Here is a 9,359-nt window from a genome sequence, read left to right on the forward strand (position 1 = left end):
CACCACTAATCTCTGGTGTGAGAGGGGAAGAGAAGGATGCTTTCTCTCCCGTCCTCACTGGAGATTTAGGGGGAACCAATGGACAAGCTCCACCCCTTCCACCTCTCAGCCAATGAGAAGCCACCTAGGTGACATGTTTAGTTCCAACCATTATCAGTAAGTGGAGAAGTGATTGGCCTGGTCCCAACCATTATAAGGGAAGGTGTAAACAGTAAAGGAAGCTACAGTTTGGATTAGGCCAGGAGAAGGGGCAGGTGACACCATCAGAAGCATGTGGTGGTGGTGGTGGTGGGGCAATTGTAGGCTTCTAGGCTGCCTAGTCTCTGGCTCAGGAGGAAGGGGTCAGGAGATGGATGGGGCTTATTGTTTGGCATTAATGATGTCCACAAATTCGGGCTTGAGGGCCTCACCACCCACCAGGAAGCCATCCACATCAGGCTGGCTTGCCAGTTCCTTGCAGGTGGCTCCGGTCACAGAACCTCCATAAATGATACGAGTGCTTTGAGCCACTGCATCAGAGACATTAGACTTGAGCCACCCCTGAGCTTTTCATGTACTTCCTGGGCCTGTTGGGGTGTTGCCGTCTTGCCAGTACCAATGGCCCACACAGGCTCATAAGCCAAGACGACCTTGCTCCAGTCAGTCACATTATCTGCAATGACCTTGGTTTGCTCGAAAACGACCTTTTCAGTGATGCCAGCTTCCTTCTCAACTAGATTTTCCCCAATGCAGGCGATTACTCTGAGTAATCGTGGGCCACTTTCTGCCCAATCAGCTCATCTGACTCTCCAAAGACATGCCTTCTTTCCGAGTGACCCAGGAATACCCAGGTGGCTCCACAGTCTTTGATCATGCCAGGGCTGATCTCACCGGTGAAGGCCCCATTAGTTACTTTGTAGCAGTTCTGAGCAGTCACAGCAATCTTAGGATCTAGCTTCTGCCTGGCGAAGTCGATGTAGGCAGAAGGAGGTGCACAGACAACCTCGGTATCGGCCGGCACCTTGGCCGCATTCAGAGTGGTGATGAGTTCCCCTAAAGCCTTCTTCTGCCCGTTCATTTTCCATTTCCCCCCTACGAAGAACTTTCTGGAAGGCTCCATTGCGTTAGTGCCAAGACACTGAAGGTCACTCCCCTATCATTGCATCTTAAAAAGCATGTTTGATCAATTTCAGACAGAAAAAGTTGGTAGAATTCTTTAATTTCATCATCATTGGCTTTAGTAGTTGGTGTGTAAATTTGAATAATAGTGGTATTTACTGGTCTTCCTTACAGGTGAATGGATGTTATCCTATCACAGACAGCATTGTACTTTAAGACAGATCTTGAAATGTTCTTTTTGATAATGCATGTGATGCCATTCTGCTTGAATTTGTCATCCTATTAGTAAACCATATAATTTCCAGATTCAGAATTGCCAAAATCAGCCTATACCAGTTCACCAATGTCTAGGATATGGATCCTCATTTGTTCCATTTTTTTTTTTTTTTTAATGACTCCAATTATCCCAGAGTCTTATTTCATATATTCCATGTTCTGATTTTACTACACGTTTGTCAGTTTGTCATACTGTGGTGGCTTATGAGTTGCTGTGATTCTGGAAGCTATGCTATGGTTATTTTAAATACCAGCAGAGTTACCCATGATGTACAGGTTTCAGATGAGTTTCCAGACAAAGACAGACTAGGAAGAAGGAGTGAGAAAGACTCAAGAACAACCTGCGATATCCAGATGATACAACCTTGCTTGCTGAAGGTGAAGAGGAGTACAGCCTTCGGTATGAATTACATCTCAATGTAAAGAAAACAAAAATCCTCACCACTGGACCAATAAACAACATTCTTATCAACGGAGAAAAGATTGAAGTTGTCAAGTACTTCATTCTTCTTGGATTAACTATAAACACTCATGGAAGCAGCAGTCAAGAAATCAAACGATGTATTGCATGAGGCAAATCTGCTGCACAAGACCTTTTTAAAGGATTGAAGAGCAAAGCTGTCAGCTTGAAGACTAAGGTGTGCCTGACCCAAGCCATGGTATTTTCAATAACCTCATATGCATGTGAAAGCTGGACAGTAAATAAGGAAGACTGTAGAAGAACTGATGCATTTGAGTCATGGTGTTGGAGGAGAATATTGAAAGTGCCATGGGCTGCCAAAAGAACCAACGGGTCCATGGTGGAAGAAGTGCAGCCAGAGTGCTCCTTGGAGTCCAAGATGGCCAAACTTCGTCTCTCATACTTCGAACATATTGTCAGGAGGGACCAGTCACTGGAGAAGGATATCATGTTTAGTAAGGTGGAGGGTCAGAGAAAAAGAGGAAGACCCCAGTGAGATGGATTGGCCAAGTGGCAACATTGATGGACTTAAACTTGGAAACAGTAGTGAGGCCCAGGATCGGGCAGTGTTTCATTCAGCTGTGCAAAAGTTCGCTATGGGTTGGTACCAACTCGATGGCACCTAGAAACAACTACAGGTATTATTTATAGGGTTATTCTATGAATTGAATCCCATATACATTTACAACTTAACTATAATCAACATAATTTTTGTACTTATTTGTGTTGGTGGTGGATTCCAGATACCATAAAACTGTTGTTTTTATATCCATCTCTTATCATGTTTTATTTTTTCAGTTATCTTAAATCATTATTGTTCCTTTCCTAGCAAGTTTTGTTTTGTTACTACCTTATAAACATCTTTAGGAAACATTAGCCTTTAAATTTACACAGTTTCATACTTTTGCAGATACACAGTATTTGTTGAATCGAATTCATAATGTGTAGTATTTATCTCAATGGAAAAAAGAATTACGATCATTTCAGAACAGCCCTCTTTATTTATCCTTAGAAATAATCTTGTTATTTTAAAAAGACGACAGGTTTCTAAGCATTGCAAATAGGCCCTGTGTAAAGATTTCTTAAAGCAGTTATTGGTAGTATCTCCAGAGACAGAAGTTTAGAATTAATAAAGACTGGTTTGATGAGTGCATCAGGAAACTGCAGGCAGCATCCAGAATTAGGCATAAGAGAGAGAAAATAGAAGAGCACTTACATTTAATTAAGGGAGCACGTAGTCCCTGGACTTGGCATAACCTCCGCAAGAGACTCTTTTTGATTATTTGAAGTCTGTGAAAGCTGTTCAAGATAAATCAGATTGTCATATTTGTTTAAATAAATCCATTGAGCATCCTTGTTGTTGTTGTGAAGTGGTATTGAGTCGAATCCACTTCACAGCAAGTCTATATAAGGTTTAAAAGGAGCAGCTGGTGGGTTTGAACTGTCAACCTTGAGGTTAGTAGTTCAGTGCTTATTCTACAGCAGCACACTAGGACTCTATACATAGCTGGAATATACAGAGAAATAGATTTAAACACTTATAAGCCAATGTGATTCCTCTGATGCTGTTGCTACTTTCTAAGGTGCAAATGTATTTGGGCTTTGGGGGGGCCAGTAAAAATGAAAGCGTTCTTACTTCAATAATACAATGTTTATATAACTTTACTCTCTCTGTGTCCAAAAAAGAAAACGCAATAGTGACCTAAGGGTTCATTTTCTTCAACATCAGAATGTTGTCTTCTCTCCCTTTGTATAGGGATTTGAATGGGAGCAGTGTGGCTCTGTAAAATAAATCCTGAACTGCTAATCACAAGATTGATGATTTTTGCCCACCAGCCGCTACTTGGTAGAAAGATGAAGCTTTCTGCTCCTGCAAAGATATACAGCCTTGGAAATCACTATGAGCCAGAATTGACTTGGTGGCACTAACAACAATTAATCCATTTGAAAGAGATTTCAGGCCCCATAAGATAATCTTTGCTATGAGAAATTTTCCATTAAAATGTCTTTTTGGTCTAGCCTTGCCACTATTAATGCAATGAAACTGTTAGCAGACAAGAATAAATTCCTTCTCAGGTGACCTACTGGAACTACGTAATGTATATTCTAAAATAGTCTTAAAAGGAACAAAATAATACAAAGTAATTTGAATTGATGCATGAGAAGCAAGAAATTAGAGCTTAATCAGGAGAATTATCCAACTAATTAGGTGTTATTTATTAATATGTCATATCTTGTAAAAATATCATCTGTCAGTTTGCATGCTAGAGTGAGGATTAAAAAAAAGTTAGATGAATGTATTCCCCCCACACTTCTTGAAGGTTTAGTTGGGTGGGTTTGTGGACAAAGGACAGAGATTCTAGTACTCTTTCTGACAGATCAAATAAATGCAGAGCTCTTATCTGTGTCCTAAATGAACCTTAATTTAAGAGGTGAAAATAATGAATATGCCCCAATGTGTACACAGGGGTCACTGTGAGTTGGAAGTGACTCAATGGCACTTAAAAACAACAACGTCTATTTTTATATAACTAGTTGACTACTTTCAGAGATACTTTTTGATAAACAAATATTATTTCTTATCCCTAGCTTTTCCCTCTACAGGATTTGTGTGTGCTTGTGCAAGAGGAAGAGAATTATGAGATTTACAATGTTGACATTACTGATTGTAATTGTTCAGTCACTTGCTCAGCATTTGTTGCTCAGCCCTACGGCTGCTCTTTTAGCCCAATATAGTTTATATTTTGATAATCTAAAATATTCAGTATTCAGATGCAATAATACTGTTATTCCTGAATATCAGTCATAATTATTCTGAATTCAAAGACAATGTATTTGATCTCTCTATGTCATCATCATTTAAGTTGATACTCTTAAACTTGTTCGTTTAATCAATATTCCAAGAGTTATTAAATTACCTGTATGTACTGGGTACTGATGATCATAACATGAGCATCAAAACAAAAGGAAATAACACTCTCTAGTCAGTGATTATCACAAATAAAGCATTATAAAACAGTTGGGGAAGTGAGATGAAAGTTGGAAAAGAGTATGTACTAAATCCAATGATACAGGTAATACACACTACAGAGGGATAGAGTGGAGGGGACCAGAGCAGTTAGGACAATAGGGCAAGCTTCAGTAAGGTGTAGTCACAATATTCAAGTTTGTATGCAGCTGTATTCTCAATAATGATACAATTCCTAATGTCCTAATTCCTGGTGTGGTGCTGCAGAATAAGAACTATACTTCAAGGTCAGTTTGAACCACAAGGTCGATGGCTCAAATCTACCAGCTGCTCCTCAGAAATATACAGGGTCACTGTAGTCAGAACCGACTCAATGTCACTTAACAACAACAACATTACCATTACTATTATTAATTTCTTTTAATGATTTTAGTCTTTCTTCCTATGTAGATGGTCTACTTTTTCATCCTAAGGAAAAACTAACAAGTGGAATAATTAGATGTAATTAAATAATAATAATAATAATGCTGCAATCGCTGTTGTTATTAAGTATTGTTAATCGGTTCTGACTCATAGCTACGCCATATAGGGTTTCCAAGGAGCAGCTGATGGTTTTGAACTGCTGACCTAGTGGTTCATAGACTAGTGCTGAGCCTACAGGGATAGTTCTGTTAGGTGTTGTCCAATCAGTTACTCATATAACCCTATGAACAACAGACATAAACACCGCGATGGCCTGAGCCATCCACACAACTGTGGCTATATCTGAGTGCATTGTTGCAGCCACTGTATCCATCCATCTCATTGAGGGTCTTCTTTCTTTTCACTGACCCTCTACTTTACTAAGCATTATGTCTTTTTTCCAGGGACTGGTCTCTTCTGATAACAAATCTCATCATCCTTACTCTAAAAAGACTTCTTCTGGAAGTGCATGGTATTTTCAACATTCTAACACCATAATTCAAAAGCATCAATTCTTCTCTAGTATTCATTAATCATTGTCTAGCTCTCACTTGCATATGAAGTGATTGAAAATACCATAACCTGGGACAGGGGCACCTTACTCCTCAAATGACAACTCCTGAAGCACATTTGTACCGCGTAATATAACACATGATTCCTTAATTGCTGCTTTCATAGCATTGACTGTGGATCTACTAAAATGAAATTCTTTACAACTTTGATCCACCTATCATAGTGCTGCTTATAGGTCCACCATGAGGATTTTTCAGTTTTCTTTGTTGAGGTTTAATACGTACTGAAAGTTGTAGCCTTTGATCTCCATCAGTAAGTGTTCCAAGTCCTCTCTGCTTTCAGCAGGCCAGGTTGCATTATCTGCATATCACAGGTTGTGACTATGTCTTTCTCTAATCTTGACACTGAGTTCTTCTTCATGTAGTCCAACTTCTAGACTTTGCTCAGCATACAGATTGAATAAGCACGGTGAAATGATATGAATAACCTGATACACACCTTTCTGAATTTTCAACCACAGTATACCTAGTTCTGTTTGAACAACTGCCTTTTGGTGTATGTACAGGTTCTGAATGAATACAATTAAGTCTTCTGGAATTACCATTATTCTCAATATTATCTGTAATTTGATATGATCCACGCAGTCAAATGCCTTTGTATAGTCTATAAAACACAGGTAAATATTGATATTGGCTGAATTCAACCAATTTCCATCTGACATCAACACTGATATCCCTCTTACCTTAGCCTTTTTTGAATTCAGTTTCAATTTCTGGCAGCTATCTGTTGATGGTGTGGCACTGTGGGATAACGTACTGGACCACAAGGTCAGTTTGAAGCACAAGGCCAGAGGTTCAACCTCACCAGTCACTCCTTACAAACTCTATACTGAGTCACTATGAGTTTCAGCCAACTCAATGGCACTTAACTACAACAACCTGTCAATGTACTGCTACAGTTGTTTTTTAATGATCTTCAGCAGAATTTCACTTGCATGTAATGTTAATAATATAGCTCAATAGTTTCCACATTCAGTTGTATTACCTTTCTTGGGATGTGCACAGATATGGATCTCTTCTTGTCACTTAGCCAGGCAGCTACATTCCTAATTTCTTTGTACACCTAGTTTGCATCAGTTTATTGAACCATATCAATTAGTACTTCTTAAACTCCTCAAGCCTTATTTTTCACCAGTGCCTTCAGTGTAGTTTAGACTTCTTCTTTCCATATTGATCATAAGCCATCTCCTGAAATGGTTGAAAATTGACCAGTGCTTATTATTACAAATAATACCAAGTGAGAAGTCAATATAGAGTAAAAGCCAAACAAAATTATACCACACAATATAATACATAAATATAATACATACAATATAATTTCTTCCAAATTAGACCCCATTACATTTTAGCGACTATCTAGTGTTATTCATCTGGACTCATGTTGGGACACTGCCAGATAGGCACTGGACTGCCAACCACAAGGTTGGTGGTTCAGACCCACCAGATGCTCCTTGGAAACCCTGTACAGGGCTGCTATGAGTTAGAATCAACTAAACAATAACAGCGAAGTGTCATTCATACTCAACTATTTATATTGCAAGTTTCAAGTCTTAATTATCTTTTTTATTCATAATTTCTACTTCATTATTGATATTGTATTTTCATGAAAGGGAAAAAATAAACAAACCTGTCTCATACAACACACTTTTTGGAGTCCTGTTGTGATGCTGTAGGGTAAGCACTAGACCACAAGATCAATTTGAATCACAAGGTCAGTGGTTCAAACTCACTAACTGCTCCTCAGAAGGGTCACCATGAGTTAGAACCAATGCATCGGCACTTAACTACAACAACAACAACACACTTTTTATTGTAACTATGTAGACATTCATAGTGTTACACTATAGGATCTGCACTGGACTGCTAACCAAAAGGTCAGCATTCAAACCCACCAGTAGCTCCTTGGAAGCCCTGTGCAGGGACACAATGATTTGAAACCTACTCAAGGGTACTTAACAACAGCAATAGAAAGTGAGGGAAAATAGAGATGGAAAAAGCACCAGTACAGTCATATTGAAACGCACTAGGAAAAACACACTGATGACTTAGTATTCTTTTCTATAGGCATCGTAAGATGTAAACTTATTCCATTTTCTATTATTCATGACAACTATTATGTTAATAGTGATTTTATTTCTGAAGGTTGGGTTTAATTTTTTTGAAAATTATAAATAGCCTACTGGCAGACACTGGATGTTCACTGTCTCTTGTTCTCAATGACAAAATACTATCAATTATACACAACTTAAAGCAAGAAGGGAGGTTGGATGACTTCCAAATGTGTCATTCAGTGAGAATATATTTGTGGATTTAATTCTGGTGCTAACTCAAGTAAATAATAACTTAATCTGCTCCCATTTTATTTTTTATCTATTAAGTACAAGCACTGAGATATTTAAGCTTATATTATATTCTGAAGTTGAAAAGGTGTGGAATTTTATCATCTTCATTAAAAGAACTCGAAGAAAATTCATCATTAAAGCAAAACCTCAGATTCTTTTTTTTCTCTCGAGGTAAATTCCAAAATGCGAATGTTCTTTTTTCATTGTCTTGGAGTCCTTTTTTCAGACATTTCATATGTATTTGCATTGCTTATGTATATGGAATATTTGTATTAATCATAAATAGTGAAGAAAAATAGGAAACAAATGTTTTTGCTGGTGGAGACAAAGGGGAGGAAGGATGGGATCAAATACTGTGTGGTATGGGAACAATTAGAAGGAATGGGTTTAAAAAGTGCCAAATCATTTTCTGATTTTGTATGTAGAAGATTCTTCTATAAAATAGAAATAGTACTGATTTTCAAATGTCATCTGAAAGTTTAAAAACTGACCCTTGCATTTGAGGACAATGAGAAAGAATATTCACAGATTTGAGTAAGGCATTGTATACTTCAGCTGTGGAAAGAATCGGCTGCCATCTTTCTCGTTATTCTACATGTACTGTTTAAGGAGTAAAGCTTTCAGGACCTTCATTTGCTGATGGAGTAAATAAGTAAGTTCAGACTGAAGCAGAAAAAATTTAAAATAAGCCCACAATATTCCAAATATGACATTGAACAGATCCCACCTGAATTTAGAAATCACCTCAAGAACAAATTTGATGCATTAGACACTAATGATCAAAACCCAGAAGAGTGTGGGATCACATCAAGAACATCATAAAAGAAGAAAGAAAAGGTCATTAAGAAAACAGAAAGAGAGAAAAGACTAAAATGGATGTCAGAAGCGACTTTGAAACTTGCTCCCAAGTGTAGAGAAGCTAAAACAAATGGAAGAAATGAGGAAGTAAAAGAGCTGAACAGAAAGTTAAATCAAGAAGACAAAGTCAAATAATATAATGAAATGTGCAAGGATCCAGAGGTAGACAGCAAAAAAGAAAGAATATGCTTAGCATTTCTTAAGCTGAGGAAACTGAAAAAAAAATTCAAACCTCAACTTGCAATATTGAGGGATTCTATGGGCAAACTATGGAATGATGTAGAAAGCATCAAAAGATAAAATGATGTAAGTTGGGGACTGGG

General features: G+C 37.9%; 1 protein-coding gene and 1 pseudogene across 1 annotated transcript in view; one reads left to right on the top strand and one right to left on the bottom strand.

Moving 5' to 3' along the window:
* TRDN (triadin) overlaps positions 1-9,359 on the top strand; it is a 203,327-nt gene that overhangs the window by 156,638 nt on the left and 37,330 nt on the right. The gene's annotated exons all lie outside the window — the stretch shown is intronic.
* Positions 361-1,099, bottom strand: LOC102813351 (annotated as a pseudogene).

This window comes from Chrysochloris asiatica, unplaced genomic scaffold (assembly GCF_000296735.1).
Source record: "Chrysochloris asiatica unplaced genomic scaffold, ChrAsi1.0 scaffold00013, whole genome shotgun sequence".
In the NCBI taxonomy this organism is placed as follows: domain Eukaryota; kingdom Metazoa; phylum Chordata; class Mammalia; order Afrosoricida; family Chrysochloridae; genus Chrysochloris; species Chrysochloris asiatica.